The sequence below is a fragment of the Podarcis bocagei genome (assembly GCF_964188305.1).
Source record: "Podarcis bocagei genome assembly, chromosome: 6".
Taxonomy (NCBI): Eukaryota; Metazoa; Chordata; class Lepidosauria; order Squamata; family Lacertidae; genus Podarcis; species Podarcis bocagei.
In genome coordinates, this window is record NC_138130.1 from 64,063,505 (window position 1) to 64,087,486 (window position 23,982).

Here is a 23,982-nt window from a genome sequence, read left to right on the forward strand (position 1 = left end):
CCATCTTGGCATCTGTTTACAGAACACATGGAGCATGAAAAAATCAGGCCATTTCTCTTTGTGGCTCAGATGTGGGTGACTTTGGCTACGTAAAAACTGAGGGGGGGGGAGCAGAAAAAAGCTGTAGAAACAATTTATGTAATTATAGTTTATTTTGAAAAAGTACGGTGACTTTTATCTATCATTAAACGTTACCATAGCAAACAGTGCTTTGTGTAGCTCTACCTTTGTGAAGTACCAGCCTCCATGTGGAAAATAATCAAACAGAAGACGGTGTTCCCTACATTTCAGTCTCTATAGGAACTTGTAATTATAGTGGCACAAACTCGAACTTGCACCTCATAGCTACATACAGAGCCAGCCCACATACGTCTTAGGTAGGGTGGAGAAGCCACCTCAGGCAACAGAAGCCACCCATGGGCATCCTGCCTGCCTCACAGCTTCCATTGCTGCTGGAGAAGCAACCCAGGTAAGGGAGGCAGTGGCGGTGGCAGAGTGGCACAGTGTTCTTCCCCATGGGTTTGCTGCTGGTCTTCCTTATCCCTAGTGGCAGAAAGTGACCACTGGCAAAGCTCTCTAGCAAGAGGGAAGCATTCCAGAAGCCTTTGCAGAGTCCTCCCCATCCCTGGTGGCATGTGGGTGGGTGGTGGTGAGATGTTTTGCCTCAGGCACCAAAAAGGCTCCAGTCGCCCCGAGCTACAGAGGGGTTTCAGGTTGGGGGGCAGTTAGAAGATCTTCTCCCCTTCCTGCCACCCACATACTGATTAGAACAGCTGCCTGTCTAAAGTAGAGGGCCTTCGATGGGCTCTTCTGCCATCTGAGGTGAGGAGGCAGCTATCAGAGAGGGGTTCTACTCAGGGACAGCATCTCAGCTGTGGAATTCTTTCCCCAGCAAAGATCACCTGGCGCCTACATTGCATTATTGGCACAAGGCAAAGACCTTTATAATTCCCCAAGACGTTTAGACTTGATTTCCTTTTGTTGATGGATTATATGCTATGTTAATAATGGCTACTGCCTGGCCTTTTAAAAAAGCACAATTACTTTAAATGTTTTGTTGATTCCCCCCTCTCAGAAAAGAAAAGTCCCCCTGGGAATTTGAATGATGCTCATAATAAATGCATTCTAAATAATTAAATGCTTCTGAAGGCAACCTGGGGGCATACTTGCACCAGGTTAATTACATTTGTTTTAAGCAATTTCTAGCCTGCCTTTCCTAGACAACAAATCCCAGGTAGGGCACAATAAAAATAGATTTTTTAAAAAACAACAACAGAATAATAACCATCCATTAATATCAAACAATGGGTCAGATTTAAACGTTTAAGTGGAAGTAGAAAGACAATGCTAGTGTCTTTACCTATCATCACTTGTGGGGTGGGCAAGGACACAGCACTCTAGCACCGATTTCTACGGTTACGAATGACTGCTGCCAAAATGCCACCAATTGTGGCATGATCTATAGAAGGCAAAGACAATGAGAATGAACACCAAACACCTTCCTCAAATGTCAGAGCTTTACATTGATTTTCTATTGGAAGTATTAGACAGTTATAAATTATTATGGCAAGTCTTTTCTTATTTCAAGACACTCCTGGCTGCTACATCAAAGGGATAAGCCAAAGTGATTGTTCTTATAACTTTGTGCAGGTATTTGCAGGACAAAGTATAATTGACAACTTATGTTTGATCACAGCCCTTTTAATTAGGAACATATTGCATCTGCTTAACATTGCTAGTGTTTGGGTGCAAAAGATTTTCAGTGTCAATTAATCTCGTAATATCCCTAAGCAAGCTGGAATTGTTGAAGAAGATGGAAATTGGCTGATGAATGTATTGGTCACTTCAGAGGCATGTTCAAATCTATCTTCTTGCTGTCCTAATGAATATGGAAACCTGCCCAGTGTGTGATTGGATTTTAATGACTACAAGGTCAGGGACTTTGCAAGGTGTGAATCTGCTTGCAAGGTCGTAAGTGGCAAGCGGCGCATGGATCTGAAAATAAACAAGGGGCTGTCAGGGATATTAGCTTTTTTGTAGAAAAACCCATGGGATGAAAAGGTTAACAGGTGATTGCATTGTAACTTGTTTTGAAACTCAGAATGAGCTCTAAAGGTACGTGCATTATCCTTCATTATACTTTGCATGAGAAATCATGGTAATTAAAATGCAAGCAATGTTTGATTATAATAGCACACTAGCTTATCACAAGACTGCATTTATCACTAGGCAAACCAGTCCACTGAATCAACATATGCTCAAATGGTAACACCTTTGGAGTAACAGGTAAAATTACCTGGTCAAAAATGCCTGTGGGTTGGAAGAAAATATCTGCCTCCAATAGATAATCCAAGCCAGAAATTACTCACAAAAATGCAGGTCATGTGCATTGCTACCCTAAATTAATTTGATTTTCAATGAGGAATAATTCAGGTTGTTGGGAAAGAATAATAGGAAATGAGTTTAGAAATATTAAGAAAAAAATATTAATAGCTTGTCAGAAGGAGTATGAATTATTGTGGAACAATGCACAGATTGCTTCTGGAGAAGAAAAACAGCAAAAGAAACTGCAAATGAGGGAAGACGGATAAAGAAAAAAGGAAAAACAGAACACATCGTTCTGAGTAAATCAAAATAAAAAACTACCTTCTAAAATCTGAGCACAAAAAGAGCCAAATCTTGAGTGTGCCTCATCTGGCAGATTATTTCCTTAGAGTTTCAACCTGAAATCCTATACACATTTACTTGAAAGTAAATCCTACTGAATTCAAGTAGATTCCCTTGAATAATGAATGAATAAACTTTATTTCTTAAAGCCAAAGGCTACTACAATATAAATACCACCAACCAGCAATATTATTTAGCAGCAAAGTGGTATACAAAAAGAAAGAAAAAAGTGATATGATACTCCACTCCATTTAAATAACACATCTACAGTAAACTATATAGATATTAAAAATGCAGTAGAACAAAATCCCATCCCATCCACCCCACTAAGTTTTTTGGAGCCTGGCTCATATTTTCATGGCTGCCAGAGCAAACTTTGCTACTTGGGTAGTAGCAGTGCTTTTTTCCTGGGGAGGACACAGGGGTACGCATACCCCTAAACATTTTGTGAATCTTTGTACTTTTGTCCATTTACTGTACTTATTTTTCCTGATTTGAACTATAAAATGGTGATTTTCTTGAGTCAAAATGAGAGTGCCCCTAAACATTTCTTTTAGAAAAAAGGACTGGGTAGTAGTGAATACACCTTTTGCTTGCAAGCAGTTTGCATATATGTTCCAGGAAGGGTCTGCTTGGACCGAAGGACACAAGGAATTATAAAGGGCAACTTAGTAAGTAGTGGGATACAGCCTCAACCTCACCAGGCTTACAAATACAAAGTTTCTTGTGGGTTGGAATGTTTTTCACCCTCTCATCTAAAATAAATAAATCAGAGGACACACATCAGACACATAAAGCAGTGAATGCTTTTCTTAAAGAAGTTACAGTAGATTTATAAAATAGTTCTCTGGTAGCAATGCATTGGGGGCTGGCCCGACATGCCGTTGAAGAAGAGGAATCCTCTTCCAGGTCCCTGGCAGTGTGTGTGTGTGGTGCAAGTTGGTAACTTATAGCAGCTTAATGTAAAATGAGGCTGATCTGGTCTGTATTACTGAGGCAAGGATGGGTGAGCTGGGTGGAGATGGTCTCACCCAGAAGTGCCCATCTGGTGCAGCAAACAAGAGGGTTAAGGACACCTCTGAACAGGCATGGTTAGAACTTTACTGTAAGTTATCTGCTGTCTTTCATGTCCTGATGCAGGGTGGTGTAGTGGTTAAGAGCGGTAGTCTTGTAATCTGGTGAACCAGGTTCGCATCTCCACTCCTCCACATGCAGCTGCTGGGTGACCTTGGGCTAGTCACACTTCTTTGAAGTCTCTCAGCCACACTCACCTCACAGAGTGTTTGTTGTGGGGGAGGGAGGGAAAGGAGATAGTTAGCCAATTTGAGACTCCTTAGGGTAGAGATAAAGTGGGATATCAAATCCAAACTCCTCCTCCTCCTCCTCTTCTTCTCACTAAAAAACAAAGGTATCAAAATACATTTTAAAATGCAGATTAAGAAAAAAATCCCATTTAGAAATGCCTGTTCTTAGAGAAATAAATATTAAAACATGTATTTAAATTCTATGGCCATGAATACCTCCTATTTGCTACAAAGAAAGGCACAAATGCAAAACATGACCTGAAATACTTTCTGTTCCGCAATCAAGGCAATTGAATTTGTGGATATAAGATTTTCATTTAATTCTACAGGAGCAAGAACCTGGCACTAATACTATAATTCTCAGTAGACTGCACTGAGATATAATCACTTGTTTTCTTTAACACTTGTATACGTACTAATAACCTATTCTACCGCTGAAATAAAATAAAAATGAAAATGTAAGACTTTGGTGTGTGTGTTTTTTAGAAAAAAGTACTGAAGGGCCTGTTGCTGCTGTCCCCCGTAGCTTTTTGGCATTGCTATTTGCTTTTGTAGGTCTTATTCTGACAGCTACATTAGTATTTTCTGGTTGAAGTAAAATGGGAAAGCAAGCCAGGCCTAATGTTTTTAAAAGGCTTTCTGACCATTACAAGGGAGGGGGTGGCTGTTTAATTGGCATACAGTGGCAATTACATGGTGGCAATACAATGAATCTCTCTGTAGAGTCTCCAATTATTGCACAAGAACAGGTATAAAATACTATTTCCAGTGGACAGAATGTTGTGGCTTGTCTTCACTACCTTTACACAGCATTAATAAGGGAAGGAGGAAGTATGGTTTTCCTTTAACTAAACAATGAAGTGCTTTTCTCTCGGAGATGAAGGTCATAATGCAAGGCTTCCTGGAAAGCTTAAACTGGAACTATTCGAGGGAAACAAAATATAAATTAGATATTGCTAGTTTTCAATGTGGTTTTATTTAATATTTATTTATTTTATTTAAAATATTTATAGGTCGCCTTTCCAAATCAAAATCTCTCTCTTGGATTATATATGAACCTAGCGTTTAAAAACTTTGATGTCATGTTGTATGAAATGTTCCCACCATTTTTGTCAGCATCCTTTCATGCCTGGGGTCAAAACCCAGCAGGGTGCAGCAAATGCTGTTGGGGTATAGTAGGGTAAGACGTTTATTTCATGATATGTGACTTTTATTTTCAAGAAGTTACCGTATTTTTCCATGTATAAGATGAGCTTTTTTTGACCCAAAAATGAGGTTTAAAATTTAGGCTCAGCTTATACACAGGTAGTGCTGAGGGAGGTGGCGCAAGCCTGAGATTGTAAGTGGCGATTGGCCGCTTGATTGTTGGGGGGGGGGGATGCCGAAAACCACTCACCCGCCAGAGCGCAGCACACAACCGCTCACATCACTTACAATTGCTGCTTACAATCTCGGGCTCACAGTTCGTTCCGACGGGTGAGCAATTTTCAGCATCTCCCCCCAACAATCAAGCAGCCAATCACCGCTTAAAAACTCAGGCTTACGTTTTGTTCCGGTGGGTGAGCAATTTTCGGCATTGGCTGCTTGATTGTTGTGGAGGGGGGGAATCCCAAAAATCACTCGCCCGCCGGAACACACCCAACTGCTCACATCGCAGCTGCCTGATCGCAGCCATTAGCCCTCCTGCTTGCCATTGCGACAGCCAATAGACAGCTGCCCCAATGTTCTGCCGGGTGAGCATTTTTTGGCATTCCCCCCAAATAACCCTTCCCCAAAGCTCAATCCCCCCTATTTTCTAAATTTTGAGGCCCCCAAAATAGGGGGTCTCTTATAGACAGGGGCGTCTTATAGACGGAAAAACACGGTAATATTTATTTCCCTGGATTCGTATTATCATAGAGAACCCCCATTTCCACCCACCCCCTCACAAAGTTGTTTTCATAAAGCAATCAATGGCATAACATTTATTTCTTTTGCATCTTCGATGGATCTACTATTTCATTAGATCTGAATCTGCAGGTGTTTAGAAAGCTAAAACAAGAATCATATTTGGCAAATTAAACCATAAGCCATGTGCTAGGAAATAAGGTTGCTGAATAGTGTTTATAATGATAGCAATTTATTTCAGGGTTTAGAGTTTCTGTCCTGGCAGAGTGCAGTTCTGAGACATTAAATGTTATAGTGGACAAGGAAATTTCCATCCTGAAATTTTATCAGAGGAAAAGGCAGGCTTTTATTAATCTATCAAAATCCTATCCTGATCGCCAGACTCTGTCAAGGTCCTACTTGGTGCACATAGATTGAAAGGATTGGCAACTATACTTAGCTGCATTACATTTGATTTGGTTAGAACTTCGCACAAGTCATATTTTAAGCACCATCTTAGGCACAGTCCCTCCATGTTCTGTCAGGCTTACCCAGAATATAAAAGTAAAGGTAAAGGACCCCTGGACAGTTCATTTCGCTTTCAGGCTGAGGGAGCTGGTGTTTGTCCACAGACAGCTTTCCGGCCCATGTGGCCAGCATGACTAAACCGCTTCTGGCACAACAGGACACCGTGACGGAAACCAGAGCGCACAGAAATGCCATTTACCTTCTTGCCGCACTGGTACCTATTTATCTACTTGCACTGGTGTGCCATCAAAGTGCTAGGTTGGCAGGAGCTGGGACAGAGCAATGGGAGCTCACCCCATTGCTGGGATTCAAACTGCCAACCTTCTGATTGGCAAACCCAAGAGGCTCAGTGGTTTAGACCACAGTGCTACCCTCATCCCAGAATGTATGTATAGATAGCAGCTGTATAGATTGCAATCCTGTATATGTCTACTGAGAAGTTAGCCTTACTGGATCACTGAAAGTTACTGTCAAGTTAAAAGAGGATTAGACAAATTCATGAAGGATAAGGCTATCAATTGCTACTAGCCATGATGACTATGTTCCACCTCTTAATATGTCTCTCAATACCAGCTGCTGGAAATCACAGATGAGGAGAATGCGGTTGCACTCAGGTTTTGCTTCGGGCATTTGGATGGCGCCTGTGGGAACAGATTACTGGACTGAATAGGCCTTTGGCCTGATCAAGGAGGGTTCATATATTCTTTTGAGAATAAGATTGCAGTTTTGAGGTAATAAAAAACTGTGACTGGCTCTGTGAACTCTGTAAATATACATTAAAAGGCAGATTTGCATATGTAGAATAACTAAATAGAATAACTAAATAAGCATGTTTCCCTTCACTCAATTGTGATTTGATTATTCAACATTTAACATACGTATTCTGCACTGCAAAATACTGAGTTTCAGTTATCCCTAGATGATATGAAATGTTTGTCTGTGGTGATAAATTTTTGACATCTCATCCCCACATGCAACATATCACTTGATACTACAGTTAATGAGTGTCAAAAGTGCATGTATGAACTTGCCCGGTGTCTTTTCTTGTTACTTGATAAACTTTAGGTTGCTTCTGAGATTCAAACTCTTGTAAATGAATATATCACACTCTAAATACACACATAGAATGGGCTACTTTTAGCTTATAGTTCTAAACACACTTCAGAGAAAGAGTCTAAGCTCAGTGGTAGATCATCTAACTTACATGAAGAAAGCTCCAGGTGCAGTCCCTGGCATTCCCAAGTTGGGTTGGAAGAAATTCCTCTCTGACATCTTGGAAAGCCACTGCCAGCCTCTGTGGACAATACTGAACTAGAGGCCAATGGTTTGACAGTATAAGAAAGTTCCTATGTTCCTAAGCCTCACAGTGGGACCCCCCCCCCGAGCAATCATGCATAGGGTTGCCCTACACAGACTGTCAGCCATTTTAAGTATAAAGAGGTACAGGGGTTGGGGAGGTAGGGTTCATTTTTATTTTTAAAACCAGCAATAACTGAGTGAAAAACTTTTTTTCTATATGATAAAAATAAAAACATGAATAGAAAAGTATTTGCAACTGGTTTGTTTTTTTTAAGTAAAAAGGAACTGCTCTTTTTAGCAATACTTTCCGATTGCGTGTTCAGACCTTTAAACCTTCCCCTTAAATAAATTCAGACAAGACTCAAAATTTTGGTTTGGTTTTTTGGAAGAATTTAGGCCATAACTTTATTGATTACAGCAAGTGAGTGGTTGCATAGGCTCTGGTTTGACTAGCTTCCTGCACCATTGTGGATAGCGCAGACCCAGGGCACCAGCATAGGTCAGCCTAGAACACCTGGATAGGCGGAAAGCCGGGAACAGGCTATGTCCACCGCCCAGATGTCCCCCTGGGCTCCGGCACGAGACAACCCCCCTCACAGGGTTGACCAAAGCATTGAGTCCCTGGATTCCTTTAATGGAATACCCTTCACATAGGGATGGCAAGAGCGTTCCCCCATCCCTATCACCTGAACCAGTGCAGGCAAAGCCCAAATGGCAGCAGCCAATCAGTCAAGTGGGGAAAATTCCTGCCCTGCTCCTGTCCCAATGACTGACGACACACAATGGCATAGCAAGGTCAAGCGTGCAAGCCCTAAATCTATGGAGAAGTGGGCGGGTGTTCCAATTCATGCACTGAAAGAAGAAGCTCTGGGTCACGTGCAAGTGTATATAGGTCCCTTGATCCATTTAGCTTGCGTCCCATTGGTCTGATTAAACCCTGCATCAAGGGACCTGCCAATTGGATGTTGTGGCTATCCAAACGTACCCACCCACAACACAGGGTTTGGTTGCCAGGTCTCAGCGCAACACGTGCCCTCTTTAAGGGAGGACCCAATGAACAAAGGGCAGACCCTGAGGGTATAATAGACTGGATGTTTCTGAGAGTTAAGTGCATACTGTTCCAAAAGACTTTCCTTTGTAAATTGAACATCGAACTGTGTTCTACCTACACTGCATTTTGCATATTCATCTGTGAAACAATCAGAACAGGAGAGCACAGTGTTTAACACTGCAGCAACACATTTCCAATGCAAAAAGCAACACAATGGACAAGAGCACTCTACAGTTTCACTGAGCAAGCTCGAAACAACATTCCCTTCCAACACAAGGCAACACAGATAATATCAGATTGCCTACTTCTGACCTACATGATATGACTTTACGTCATTCAAAAGTAACAAACTGATGCTGTAATTTACTCCTTCCTCTGTAGTGTTGCTATTCTGAGCAATTACTTTTGATTTAGACCCTGATAAACCCAATTTGGCTGACAAATTATCATTTTATTTTTAAATCAGACTCAAGTTTGTTACTTACAGTTGTCATAATATAGGGGACCACGTTCATTTCTGTTTGCACTAATGAAGTTTTTGAATGCATTTTCTGACCTTTTGGGGTGAACAGAATCATTAGCAGCAAGTATTTTACCAAATGCCCTATTTGCCAATGAAAGAGGCTGTTAATAAGAGCCTTTTCACCTTCATTGCTAATTGCTCTCTTGAAAAACAGTTTTATTTGGATTTCCAGTTTTCCATGCCAGCTGTAAATAGATATATTCTTCATTTAAGGAAAGAAATAGCTTAAGATGAAGAGCAACAGGAAGTCAGCAGGAATTCACCAATGGATGAGGGAAATGGGTTTTAAATCTTTCATTAGTTGTGGGGGAACTCCTTTTCGGTTCAAGTAATGTTTAGTAACAAAAGGGGGCAGTGGTACAGTAATACAGGTCTTTCCCATGACATCAGCACTGAGAGGGCTCCCAACCCTGTGAGCAAAACAATTAGTTTTGTTCTTTAACTCTTATCTGAGGCATGATTTACTCATGGGGGTGGGGGGAGAAAGATCCCAAGTGGTGAGAGCAAAATCTAAAGAGCTCCTTGCTTTGCCTAAAAAGTAAGCTTGTTATTGACCTTAGTAAATCAGAGGTGGGACTCAGATAAGCTTGGGATGGTTTTGGGAGAATGCTGGAATATGGGATGAAAGGTACAGAGAAGAGGGAACAATTGGACATACAGACACACTTGAACAGGGAGGGTTCAGCATCAGACCCAGCTGACTAGCTCTTTTTGCACTAGGGAGCTGAGAAAAGTGCTATGGGTGATGAGGCAGAGTGTTTCACATCTTTCTCGTCTTCATGCCATTCAGCATGCAATACCAATCCTTTAAGTTTGCATTTGCTAATATGAATGGGAAGAAGAAGTGGCAGGCAGGCAGGCAGACAAAATGGCCATTGAAGCTCTTCAACTACCCCAGCAAACAGTTGCCAGGTCAAGCGTGTGGCACCACTCAACATTTTTAATAGACCTACTTATATTTTGTTCCATTATTATTATTATTATTATTATTATTATTATTATTATTATTATTATTATTTCATTTTAGTCATTTTCAATTTTACAAAAAGTAACCCAAAGCAACTTAGCACAACATTAAAATAAAATATAAAAAACCAGAACGGGATAAAAGCCTAAAAAATCCCACCTAAACATGTCTAAAAGGCTCTTCTAATACAACCCACTCCACTACAAACTGGCAAAGAAGAGGCCACATATACTTAAAACCATCTTAACTAAGGGCCGAAAGCATGGGTAAAAAGAAATGTTTTTACCTGGCATTTAAAAACAGATAATGAAGGTGCCAGCCATACTTCCATGGGGAGAAGTCCCGTTCTCTTGTTGCCATTCTCTGTAACTCCTTTGGAGGGGGCACACAGAAAAGTACCTCAGATGATGAACAGAGAGTTCTGGTTGCTTCATGTGGTTCTAGTAGTATAGGGCAAAACTTGCTCTCTTTCTCTGTTTGTGGGTCATGCTGACCAGTGGGTCACATTCTGCCACTTGTTGCAAACTGTGGCAGGGGAGAGTGCTGTTGTGTAGTTTATTACCCTCTAATATGTATGTTTCCTCACAAGTAAGTCTCACTGTATTCAGTGAGACTTACCAAAGAATAGGACCATACTCTTGGTGTATTTTCTAACATGTTATATAGCACAGGTGGGGGAAATAATACTGCAAAATCTAATGCCATGGCTTTGAAAAATGTGCACTGTGCTTGCTGAAAAGTTTTTGGAGACAAAATTCATGCATGAGGAGATCCAAATTGTAGAATGGTCACAGGTGTTTCTTAACTGACGTTCTTGTTTTTGGCATCCGTCCATCTCAGGACCAGGGACGCGGACTTAGAAAAAATATTGGGGGGGCCCGGGAAAGCTCATGAATAATAAATAAGCTCATGAATATGCAAATAAAGTGGCTCCGGCCCAAAATAGGGCAAGCCACGCCCCCGCAGCCAGCCGATTGGCTGGCTGGGAGGTGTGGCCAGTCGGGATTCCCCTGTTCTCGTGGGATTTCCGGCAGTGCCTTGGCAGTGGCGGTGGTGCTGCGAAGCAGCGAGGCAGGAGCCCCCGCCCCCGGGGATTCCCTAATCTCGCGGGGGACGACCGGGGCTCTCCGATTAGGGTGCGCGGCTGGCTGGCTGGCGAAGGAGCAGGTGGGGAGGAGGCGGGGGACGGCGGCGGCGCTCTGCTGGAAGGGCGCCCGCCCGAGATTATTGGGGGGGCTGAGCCCCCCCCAAAATTTTTTTGAGGGGGCTCGAGCCCCCTCAAGCCCCATGGAGTCGGCGCCTATGCTCAGGACACAATGGAGTGCACATCGGGGGTGAAGTCAAACCACTGTGTTAGCAGCACTGAAGTGACCTTCTTGGGGTGCAAGCCTAGGCAGTGTGTATGGAGGTCCTGGGCTACCTGGATGACAAGAGCCTCCTCTCGGCCTCACTGCTGTGGTCCAAAGGAAAGCAGAGCAATACGTTTGGCACCAGCTTGGCTGCATGAGTTGTCAGATGAAGGCCTACATGGCACCATCTAACCATCTTAGGGATTCCACTTCAGATTTGTGTAGGGTTTACTCCCTAGGCTTTTCTTCTCCTGTAGAGATTGCACAAGGCAGCAAAGGTCTAGGATCAGAGTTTTCCTTCTCCTAGATGGGCTGCCTGGATCAGAGGAGGTTCTAATTTCTTGTGCCAATTTAAAGTCTTGAGTGAAGAGACAGAGAAGAATAAAAGGGTCCGTGCTAAAGACCTCACACATAGGTTGGGGGAAGTCCACCAAAACCACAAACCACAACCTCAAAATTGTAAAAAAGCACACCCATATATGACACATACTGTGTACGGTGTGGAAATAAACCTTGGAAGGGGAAGAAAAACAGATAACTGTGTTGTTCTTGTGGCATTTTACCGACTGCACAAATGTCCTCACTATTCCGTGTCTGCTATGGAGAGGGAGGTGTCTCTTCCAAATTCAAGAATAGATGCAAAGCTGAGGAAAACTGCAGCGTGTTCTCTGGCCAGGAGCCCACAGAAGCTGCTTTCCTTCTGGATAGCAATTAAGATTTTTAATCATGCATTTGGAAACAGTGCAATAATTACCAAAAAGTGAGGAGATTCTTTGATGAGAAGACAATCTTAAATGCTACTGAAGTTGCTAGCAATTCCAAAGTAAATTTAATAGGGTTTGCTCACTACAGTACATGATGCCATTAGCTAAGGAGTGAGCAATGTTTCTGGGGAACAGCAGGGCGCTTTGCATGCAGTTCGATAAAAATGTGTAAGTACTTCCTCAATGCGAGAAAGTCATCCTCATAAAAAGAGAGAAAAACCAGAAAATCCAGCTCTCTCAGCCTTCCCTGCTTTTGTCCTTTAAAATAAAATCAAGTATTGTTTATGAGAGATGGATTAAGGAAATAAAGTACAGTAACTGACAATGTTATGTGGAGGCATTTCATGAAATTATCCTACTCACTAGGAAAAAATGATTGCTTCAGCACAGAGACCAACGGTAGGCTGAATAGCATGAACGGGTAACAAAATCAACCTGTGCTGATTGCTAGACCTGTACAAGAGCACAGTGTGGTTACATTCAGATGTAATTCTTAAAGTCAGGGGTGGCACATCCCATTTTGCGCCTTGAGGCAAAACAGGTGGTGCCGCACTTCCATTGCCACCTTGCCAGTACCACCATACCCGCCGCCGCCACCACCTACGCCACCTGCTCTGATGCCTCCACCACTGGCAGAGAAGCAGCACTGGAACTGGCACTAGTTTCAGGTAAGATCTCACCTAAATCATGTGAGATCTTGTGTGTTTTGCAAGATCTCGTGAGATTTTAGTGAGATCTGGCCCAAAATCTGCATCAGTACCACTTCTCTGCCACTGTTGGAGGCAATGGGGCACCCACAGGGGTTTCTGCCACCTGAAGCGGTGGTCTCATCACACCTAATGGCTGGGCCAGTCCTGGCTAAAGGTTATCAAAGCTTGTGAGACAAGTGAGCATGCTTTGGAGGAAATGGAATCTTGGGACAAACCACAGAGTATGCCTTCTTTGTTTTGGATATTGCCATCTCCCCAAAAAATCATTTTCAATATATCCATCCTCTGTCTTCAGAAGAGCTTCTGTGTTTGCTGATAGAATTCTACATGTTAAACTTCTTTATATATTCTGGTCCATTTCTAATGATTTCTTAGCTACAATAGAGTATAATTTACTCACATTATGCTACTTTTACTTAATCTGTGACATTATTAACTGTAATGCTTTCTATGCATGTTAAAGCCCCTAAAATCATTTTAAGTTATTCTGAAACCCTCTTCTCAATTGGGATTTTTGAGGAAGTGCTTAGTCATCAAAAATAATCTTTGTTGCCATTTTTATAGCTGCTGCTTGTGTTAATGCAATGCATATTAGGGCTGCGTGATACCATTGAAAAGGTTTTGCTTCGTTGTGACTCAACTGTGCAAAATATGGCTAATAACAACATCACCTTTTCAACTGTTCACTAAGATCCTTAGCTCTCTATTTAAGAAGTTGTGCTTTGCTGTACAGAAAGATAAGCACCAAAAACTGGAATAATAGAAATTCACTATAGGCTAATGTCTTTCAAATGCAGCAATTAGGTCTTAACTTCATGCTCTTGTTCATGTGATTAGCTGTATCCAAACTGATTAAAAAAAAATCTTACAGAAATCCATATATGTTGCTGTATATAATTTTGAGAATGAAAGCTGTGTCTAATTTTCAGTGTTGCAATTCAGCATTTTCCAAGATGGCACAATTTTAAGATACCAAATGTATAACAACTGAAATGAATTTGCAGTTCAGCATCTCTATCACTCTATTCCAGCAGTATTCAACTTCCAATATTATTATTTGACAGCTGATATTTTATATTTGGAAATTTTTGATTTTTGATTATCAATATTTTATACCTGACATGTTTTGATCACTGATCAAAATGCCCATGGCCCCATCATTAATATTAAATATTAAAGGAAAAAAATAACATTTTTATTTTAGCCTCCTGCTAATTAATGGCTTTTTAAAATAACTGCTGTTTCTATATGTATTAATTGCTTTAATAATAAATTGTATATTTAAGGGGTATAATGTGGTTTTTAACTGGATGGTTTAATGGGTTGTAGCCAACTCACTTCTGTTCAAAGGAGATCCATTAAATAAAGCTAATTTAGTCATGTTTATTAACTTCCATGGGTCTACTCTTAAGTAGGCCTATAATATGGCTACAGTCCTATATTTTTATGGTCTATTATTACTGTGCTGCCTTGGGAGGACAACTGTGCCATTAAAAGGAATATATAAAACAGTTAAGAACTAAATGAGAATATTGCATTTTTCTTATTTATTTAAAATATCTATATACCCTGTAAATTTCAGAGTTACAAGCAAATTCACAAGGCATGTTCCAAAATAAAATGTAACTGAATAGAAAACATCATAAACAACACAATACACTAATACAAAACCATAAGAGAGCAGCATAAAATCAGAGTAAAACAGCACTAAAAAACCTCGTAGAAATCAAATTCAATTGCAGCAATATAGTAGTCATCACTGCTCATTAAAAGCAGAAACAACAAGAATTGTTTTCACTTAGCAGAGATACTGACAAAGCAAACATCTCTAGCAAGAGCATCCCACAACTGGGGTACCATCACAGAATATACACAACCTTCAGTTGTTATATGTGGGAGAATATTATATCTGACAACTAGTGCATGTAAACAAGCATTTTCAAAAATTTGATCATAACCCTGCCCAGGAATCTTCATGATTCCAGTCAACTGCTTTTTGTATTTTTACTGTTGCTATGATAACTGCTTTTGTTTCTGATGTTTTTAATCTACTTTATATTTGTTTTATAGTTGTAGGCTATCTTGGAAATCTAGATTAATAAAATTGTGGGTTTTTTTGTTTTTTTTTTAAAGGTTCCCTCCTGGGAGGCTGTTCCATTGGGCAACATCCAATATTTTACTATATCCACACTTCTCTCAACCTTTAAACCTATTGAACTGAGAAAATGGTCACAAATCCAGTGACTGCGTGCTTCACTAGTTGGCTCATATATGCTTCACTGCCAAATAGAACATATCTTTTTTTAAAAAAAAACAAAAACACCCAATGGTGAACTAGGCACAATGAAACTTTAATTCCCCCCCCCCCTCCTGCATGCTCAGAAAATCTGCCCCAGAAACTTTAGGGATTTTGAGAGCAGATTTGGGGGGCATGCAAGGACTGGGGTGTGTGGATAGGAAGGTGAAATCGTGTTGCACAAGTTGAAGGCCACTCACTCAACACTGAATTCCACCCAAAGATGATAATTAAAACAAGATTTGTGCACACATCTATTATTTCATTCTCCCATGCATTATTTCATTTTTGCAAGACGATTTAAGGATTTACAAATTGAAGAAAAGCACACTGCAAGCTCTTATCTTCAATTATAGGATTCAGTTGTGGTTCCAAATACGTCAACAAAGCAAAAAAGCATCTGATGGAGAACTTAGGTAGGGCTCTAGTTGCTATGAAGGTGTGGGGGGGTACTTTTTGAGGGAAATAAAACATCTCATGCTGTTGTTCGGAACTTTTCTTGTGACATTCTTTTCTTTGTTCTCTAATATTATGTACTAGAAATGCCACTAAAGCCGTAAGTCTCTTTCCAGTTACACCCAAGAGCCGAAGTTAAGCCGTGCAACTCTGACTTCAGAGGTTATGAGTATTACTCACCAAGATCCCCCAAACCTCTTATATCAGTATTTTTGAGTCCGGGTGCTTTTTTTTTTTTTTGGTCAGAAAGCACTCATGAAAACTTATGCAATATTCCTCCAGGGGGTGAAAGTACAAGACAGAAATGCTTAAAGCTGTACATAACTGAACATGAGCTGTGCTGCAGGAAAGAAGTTGACCTTCTCAATGACAAAGAACCAAAAAAAAAAAATGTAAAAAAAATCAGTGCTGCGGAAGAATGGGGAGGGGGCAGATCAGTAACTCAGAAAAAGTGACTGACTGCAAAATCCAGATAGGATATATATTAGCCGTATTCAATAAGCAGGTGATGGGATGGGTAAACAGTGTTAAGTGGAAGGGAACGATTTCACATATGTTATTGGATTCTTTCCCAGTTGATTGGAAAACCCTGAGGGGAGTAGCTTGGAATTTGGAATTGAACAGGCAGGGTTAAAAACTACCATTTGTTCTCTAAACATATTCAATTCTGACTGCCCACTCTTATTAACCAGCTTGTCGGCATATAAGTGTTCTCATTAAATTGCCCAGGTATTCAATTAAACCGTTTGTCTATTGCTGTTTGGGAGGAAAAATAGAGATGGAGAGGGCAGGCAAGCAATGGCTGGCATTTCCTGAGCTCTGACCTTTTAAATGAAGGTATTCTCTAACAAAGTTTTATTTCTTTCTTAATTTCAAAAGCTAGCTTATGAACAGCAAAAACCATCCCACAACGCCTCCATCACTATCTGGGTTGCTAGGAAACTTTTCACCCACTTAAAGCAAGCAAATTTTACCCCTTCAAGATGAGAAAAAGTTGCACCACAGCACCAATTCACAGTGAGCAGCTGCTGGCTCAGTGCAGATGGGACACTGGAATGATCATGTGTCAATCCTTTGCCACACTAATGCAAATATATCTAGGAAGGGCTGGGCAATGTGTCCAGTTCCATGGGGGGGGGGTGTATGGCCTCCCTTTCACATAAGTAACACAAAGAGGGGACTAGAGTGTAGTTTGACTCATCACGTTTTGCCCGTTAGTGCCAAATATTTATCAGGGCTGTGCACAGACCCCAGTCTGCCCTCCGTGGTATCCCTTCCCAAATTAACTTGGAGGTGCCGTTCCAGTCTCATGCATAGTGCTTGTTTGAAAGCAGCTTTTCTGCAGCGAAGGCACTTGCAGATGGACATCCTGCACCACACAGGAGAGTCAGGAAAGAGGCTCCTACCTTGTTCTGGATAACACACCGAGCAGTGAGGGTAGCTCTTGTAGCAGTTTCACTGCCAGGTGTCTGCTTCTCTTTCCTGTCTGACATCCCACTACCAGACAGTGAAGGATCACTCTGGGCCATACAATCCTGACCTGTAGCAACTGTGGCTGTCCGCACCCAACTCAACTGAGCCCGCATCTAAGTCCCTCTGAATATGTCAATTTTTCTGGTTCCGGACTCAGCTGAATCCAGCACACAGCACTAGCAATTATTTTGTATATTCATGCAAGAATATGTTCAACCAATATACTATTCTTGTAACAAAATGTAAAGTTTGATTCCAGGAATGTGTCACCAGCTTAGGAAGAAATACAAAATATATTTAGGAACAAAAGCTTTGCATATATTATTCTTTTGTAAATGTGATCTTAGACTTAGCAACATTTGATCAAGTTACTTTATGATCTCACTGTCACCAACTGACAACTACTGCTACCCAGTAGATCACTGTGGCTGTGCTGCAACAGATAACCGAGCTCGTCTTAATAAATGTGTCTGTTTGACAGACTGGTTGCCTTAATGTCACAGCACTGCCACACATGATTTTTTTCTTCTTCACATTAGTTACTGATGGTGCCATTTGATTTAAAACCCAGAAAGATGCTTGGTGAAATCCTAGTATTTTAATATGGATCTTGAACAATGTTTTGTTTGTTTGCTTACTTGCTTGTTTCTAAGTATTAATAACCAGCTCTTCACTGAGGGACAATGTTATGAAATAATATTTAAAATTACACAGAAAAAGAACAAGAATATACAAAAATTACAGAATCCATAAAAAGTCCAAGTCCAATAAATAACACAAACAACTTCACAACTTAATCATAAAAGAAGCAAAACTAAACTCCATTAGAGATGACAATCAGAATTTCCAGTTGAACCAAATACCTGGGTAAGAAAAACAGGACATCTAAGAGACTGAAGCAACCAAACAGCTTTAGCAGCATTCCCCATCCCCACTTCTCATTCAGGCAGCCAACTCACACCCCTTCTGTCTCTCACACAAAGCGGTCCCCATTCTGTGCCAACAGACTCTCACTCTGTCGTAGTGCCCCTTAAGCAGTGATCTCTGGCAGAAAGTTGGTCAGTAGCCCAAAACAGGTTTTCTCTCCTCTTTCCAGAGCTGCCAATGCTCACAGACTTCAAGATCAGTAGGTTTATTAGGGTGTACAGGTATAGTTTCTCAACCAAATCATTGTTCATATTTTGTCAGTTAAATTCAGGTGAACTACAGCACAAAATATGGGATTCTTGGGTTGGCAGAAATGGTAGCCTAGGGTCCCAGATTTTAATGGAAGTACAAGCAATGACTCTATCTCTCCAGATGTAAAGGTAAAAGGTAAATGTAAATGACCTTTGGATGGTTGAGTTGAGTCAAAGGCGACTATGGGGTGCGGCGTTCATCTCGCTTCAGGCTGAGGAAGCTGAGGAAGCCAGCGTTTGTCCACAGACAGCTTTCTGGGTCATGAGACCAGCATGACTAAACCACTTCTGGTGCAATGGAACATTGTGACAAGTGTCAGAGCACACTTCCTGCTGCAGTGGTATCTATTTATCTACTTGCACTGGTGTGCTATCAAACTACTAGGTTGGCAGAAGATGGGACAGAGCAATGGGAGCTCACTCTTTCATGCGAATTCAAACTGCTGACCAGCAAGCGCAAGAGGCTCTGTGGTTTAGACCATAGCGCCACCTGTGTCTCCAGATGTATATAATAATATTGTATAACATTGTTTGGATGCTTCCAGCACACAATTGTAGCAGAGTCCAGGGCCCTGACCTATACAGGCAATGGGCTGAATACAGCCCATAGCAAATTCTGTTGGAATGAGAAGTACCTACGTATCTATTTATGCCACCTTCTTTCCCCTCAGTGTTGTAAAAAGGAAATCTTGTAGACTGTGAATAGGTTTGGAGCAAATGGCAGAAAAGAAAAGGTTCAAGCAGTCCCTGGTCTGATCTCAAGTTCTGCTTCCTACAATTCCATTTTATTAAGTTTTACAATGAAAGGAAGTATCTCAGAAATGTCCATCACATGCAGTTTGCCCCTCTCCCCTGCAATCCATCTCCCCTCCTGATGATCTTTCCTCTGTCTGCTTACTTGCTTGCTTCAAACTGAACGATTCCTCCTCCTGCATATGTGCTGAGACTTATTCTGATTGATTCTTCCAGCTTCTCCCACCCTTCTTACGGATATTAGCACCTCAGAAATTACCAATATGAATCTCACTTTTTCTCTTGCAGTTGTTTATTTTTCAATCTTACCTTGGACAGCGACAGCATCTCATGAAGATTAATTTATTTGGATATTCCTGTTTTTCCTTCCTTCCTGTTTCTGTTAGTTTCTCTCCTACCACAGCTAGTTGTAGGCTGCTCCTTAGTAACATTTCTGCCCACAACTGTAATTGCTGAAAATATTTGTGCTGGTTTCCTTCAGATCTCCACAGGTCTGGCTGGCTACTGGAAGGTAACCTCTTCACTTGTTAATTAATCACAGTATCCTGTTTCTTAGCGACATAGTCTGGATAGCTCAGTTGGTTACAGCATGGTGCTGATAATGCCAAGTTTGCAGGTTTGATCCTGCTTCATATTCCTGAATTTCAGGGTGTTGAACTAAATGATCCTCAGGTTCCCTTCCAACTCTATGATTCTGGGTACTATTTTCCCTGCAATTCGCCTTTTAAAAAATGCATCTGGTAATTGAGCATTTACAGGTCAAAAGGAGCTCTGCAGAAGCACAGCAGTAAAGTTCTATATCTGAGCAATGCTGAATATTATTTTGTAGCTTTAAAAACAGGTTGCAAGACATATTCCATGATTAGCTATTCTGTCTGAGTGGATTACATTAAGCTTTTGGTGCCCAAAAAGGAATGCACTTGATCAACAAGCTCAGGGCCGATGCCATAATATTGTCTCCAATCAGTGTCAGTCTTCCTTGGCCATTCTTTGCCATGGACAATGCAAACCAGGAAATCATGGAAATGGACAGCAGCAATTAACATGATTACAGCTTTTTGATTCCTCTTTTTCCTGTCTGCTGCAAAGGCAGGAATTTCCAGCAGCCATATGCACAATTGTTTGTTTCACATGTTAATGCTGACCTACATCGGCCTTCACCAGTTGGTGCCCTCTAGATGTTCTGAACTACAACTTTCATCAACCCCAGCCAACATGAAGAGTTCCTGTTGGTCAAAGGCTGGTCCACTACACGAATGCATGTCCAGGGTTTTCTAGGGCTGGTCACTGACAGGAAAATGTGCGAATTGGCCAAGGGTTTCTGTTCTTTTTGAACTGTGGCTTGAAATAAGTTATTGCACTATTTTTTGCACTATAAGTTATTGTCGTAAAAGGAGTCGAGCACAGACCATGCAATAATAAGGTACAATTTGTACCTTGTGCACAATTTCAAAAATCTGCAAAATACACAACCACACAAATTTCAAAGTAATGACATCTCAAGGCCATTTAGATCATGGAGGATAAGCTATGCTTTCCCTCCAGTGTTGGGGACAGTGTGCCTCTGCATACCATCTGCTGGGAATCAAAGCAGTGTTAGTGCTATTGCACTCAGGTGCTGCTCAGAGGCTTTCCATGGGCATATGGCTGGTCACTGTAACATTTCCAGAGAATGAATGAATGAATGAATCTTTATTTGTGTCAGCCATCGGCCATAGCAATAAAACAACAATACGCTATACAAAGATTAGAAATGAAAAGTCAGACCTTTGAGCCAATACTATAGTGTGGGACCCACAAGGGAGGCCAGCTGGTGCTCTCTCTCGTGTTTCTGTCCCTTGTTAATGATAACAATATAGGCTCAAAGATACCTCACTAGAAAACTGTACATCCCCTATGATGGATTACCCCCCCTCCCCAATTTCTCTGTGTGCGTATGAGAGAGAGAGAGAATCATTCTATCCTTTATTTGGTCCTTGCCTAATTCTCCAAAGCACTCATTTGCATTTAACTGATTTGATACATTTGTCCATCTGTTGCATAGATGAAGCAATGTAGGAATGTATCATTGTCTCTTTGTTTTAAGATGGCATCAGGTTTTTTGGTTTTGTTTTTTGTTTAGAAATTCCCAATTGTTCTTTCATCCTTATGGATGGGGTGCACTCACTGAACAATGGTAATGCAAGTCATGAACGTCAGGCACTGAAGTAAAATTTGGTTTTTAGATTTTTAATCAATGGGATGGTAGCTATAAATAACGTTTTGCACTAGTTAACTATTTTATTTGAACTTGAATGTGCTTTTACTAGAGAAACCTTAATTGCACATCCAGCATATAAATTATACCATCTACAAAACAAGCCATATTACAGCCAATAAGTATCTTTTTGTGTTTCAGCTGATGAGATTCCTGCTTAAGCTGGAAAAGTCTCTTTCATTTCAAATTCAGTCACAAGAATGCTTGCTATATTTACTTCTCAGTAGCAATATCTTTCTTAAATCCTTTCACAGTAGCTCCTTTGAACATAGTAGCAGGTCTGAAATGCCCTGTGATTTAAATCCAAGTACTATACAAAGAATTCTTCAAACGCAGAATTCTATTTAACTGAGCATTAGAAGCATTTCCGCTACCCTAAACATCTGAACTGGAAAGAGAAATCTGCAAGTGTTTGTAATATCTCAATTTTATAACCACGCTGGCTGTTAATCTCTAATCTTCTTTGCCCAACTTTTCTTTTCTTTGAAAACTTGGTCACGACTATGTTCATCGTAGCTGTAGCTCCGGTACATTTTAAATATGATAAGCTTACAGGTGTTTACTTCTTCCACCCAGAGAGTCCACATGGAGCTGTTGCCCCTTCATCCTGAACTTACCATATTGAATAACACAGCAAACTGTAGTATGAGGGGATGGGGATATTGTCAGACAGTGTGTGCAGGCTTGGATCAAAAGGTACACTTCTGTAAGCGGAAGCCACTTCTGCTTATGTAAAAAGCTGTTTTGATTTAGTGGGACAGCATTGCTAGAAATTCATTGATATTCTCTGCAGTTAGCAGAAGCCAAAAGTGGAGATCCTCTTTCAGACTGTGGGCCGGATTTGTATCTGGCCAAGCTTCCAAGGGCCAAGTGAGCAAGGCCAGAGGCAAAAGTTCTTGCATAACCACTGTACATTGTTACCTAATATTCTCAATAACTTTGCAGTTTAAATTCTCTACGCATTCACAAAACCACCTTTAATGGCTGAAGTGCAAAAAGTTCCATACTACAAAGCCATGAGCAAACTGCTAGTGCTTCGTGTTCTTTTGGATTCATCCCATAGTTGCCAAGTAGAGAATAAGTACTTTGAGTAGTTGCCAATTGACATTATACCATTGTGCATATTCTCTATCACCACTTACGGTCTATGCCAATTGGCAGGGATACCTGTGAAACCTCATGGCTATGCTATCAGTCTGTGCACATTGTCCATGCGTATGCACATCATCAGCAGTTATGTATGTTCCTCAGTGAACTCATTTTAGCTACAACATATATATTACTGTTTCATCAACAGTACTGCCAAACCACAAACATGCAACTGGTTGAACAACTATCTACACCCACTGTCGCTTTCCTACCTAGGCAACTGTGAAGATCATATTGCATGTACCTACAGTTTCTGCCTGAGGGAGGATAACTTAGATTTCATGTAACAGTGTGCTTATGACTCTGAATGATACATGGCATGCCCCTATTCAGAATCTATTGTAATATGATGCTGAGGACCATGCTTCCAATACAGTGGTACCTCAGGTTAAGAACTTAATTCGTTCTGGAGGTCTGTTCTTTTTTTAAAAAAAAATAATAATAATATTTATTAAAAGTTTAGGAATTACAAAAAGAAGTAAAAAAGAAAAAGAAAAAGAAAACAATACAAATCAATACATTACAGTACATATAAAAGAAAAACAAAAGACACAATACATCAAAACAAAAACAAAAGCAAAAACAATTAAAAACACATCCAATATTCCCATATCTTTATCTTTCATTGACTTGTTTCATCGACTTCCTCACACCTCCTTTTTTTGTATTCTAGTTATTAATTATTTCAGCAAATCCTTTCCATCTTTCACTGTTTCCTGTCATTTAATTGTCTTATTTTATTTTAACCTTATCTTACCATTAAAACCCTAAAACCTATTTATACTTAACTCCTTATAACATTTCTACTAAAGCCGTATAATTTCATTCCAACATTTTTCTAACACTCACTAATTTTACAATATTTCTCTAAATAAATTTTTAAACTTTTTCCCAATCTTCTTCCACCGTCTCTTCTCCCTGGTCTCGGATTCTGTCAGTCCTTTCTATCAATTCCATATGGTCCATCAACCTGGTGATCTTCTGTCCGAGGCTCTTAACTCTTTTCCATGTCCCTTCTGCAGATCTTCTTCATATTTATACATGCACTTTACTTTATCTTCTGCTGATCTTGTTCTTAATTTCCTTCCTTTGGCACTGAGGAGTAGCTCTCGGGGAAACTCCAACCTAACAATGTCTTTATTCCTTCTCGACAGGTCAGCCCATTCTCCATAGTCAGAACTAAAGTCCAAAAGATATTTCAAAGCGTGTTTCAAAATCCCTCCAAAGCTAAAGGCCCCCACAACTCCAATCTCCCCCTGACCCAAATCCAGATCCCAAAAGCCAGAACATCCCTGCATAAGGGGATCTATCCAACTTTCCTTCTCCAATCCAAGCGGGTGAAAGGCCGGGGCTCTCTCCACTTGTATTACTTGAGGTTCAACAACAACTTTC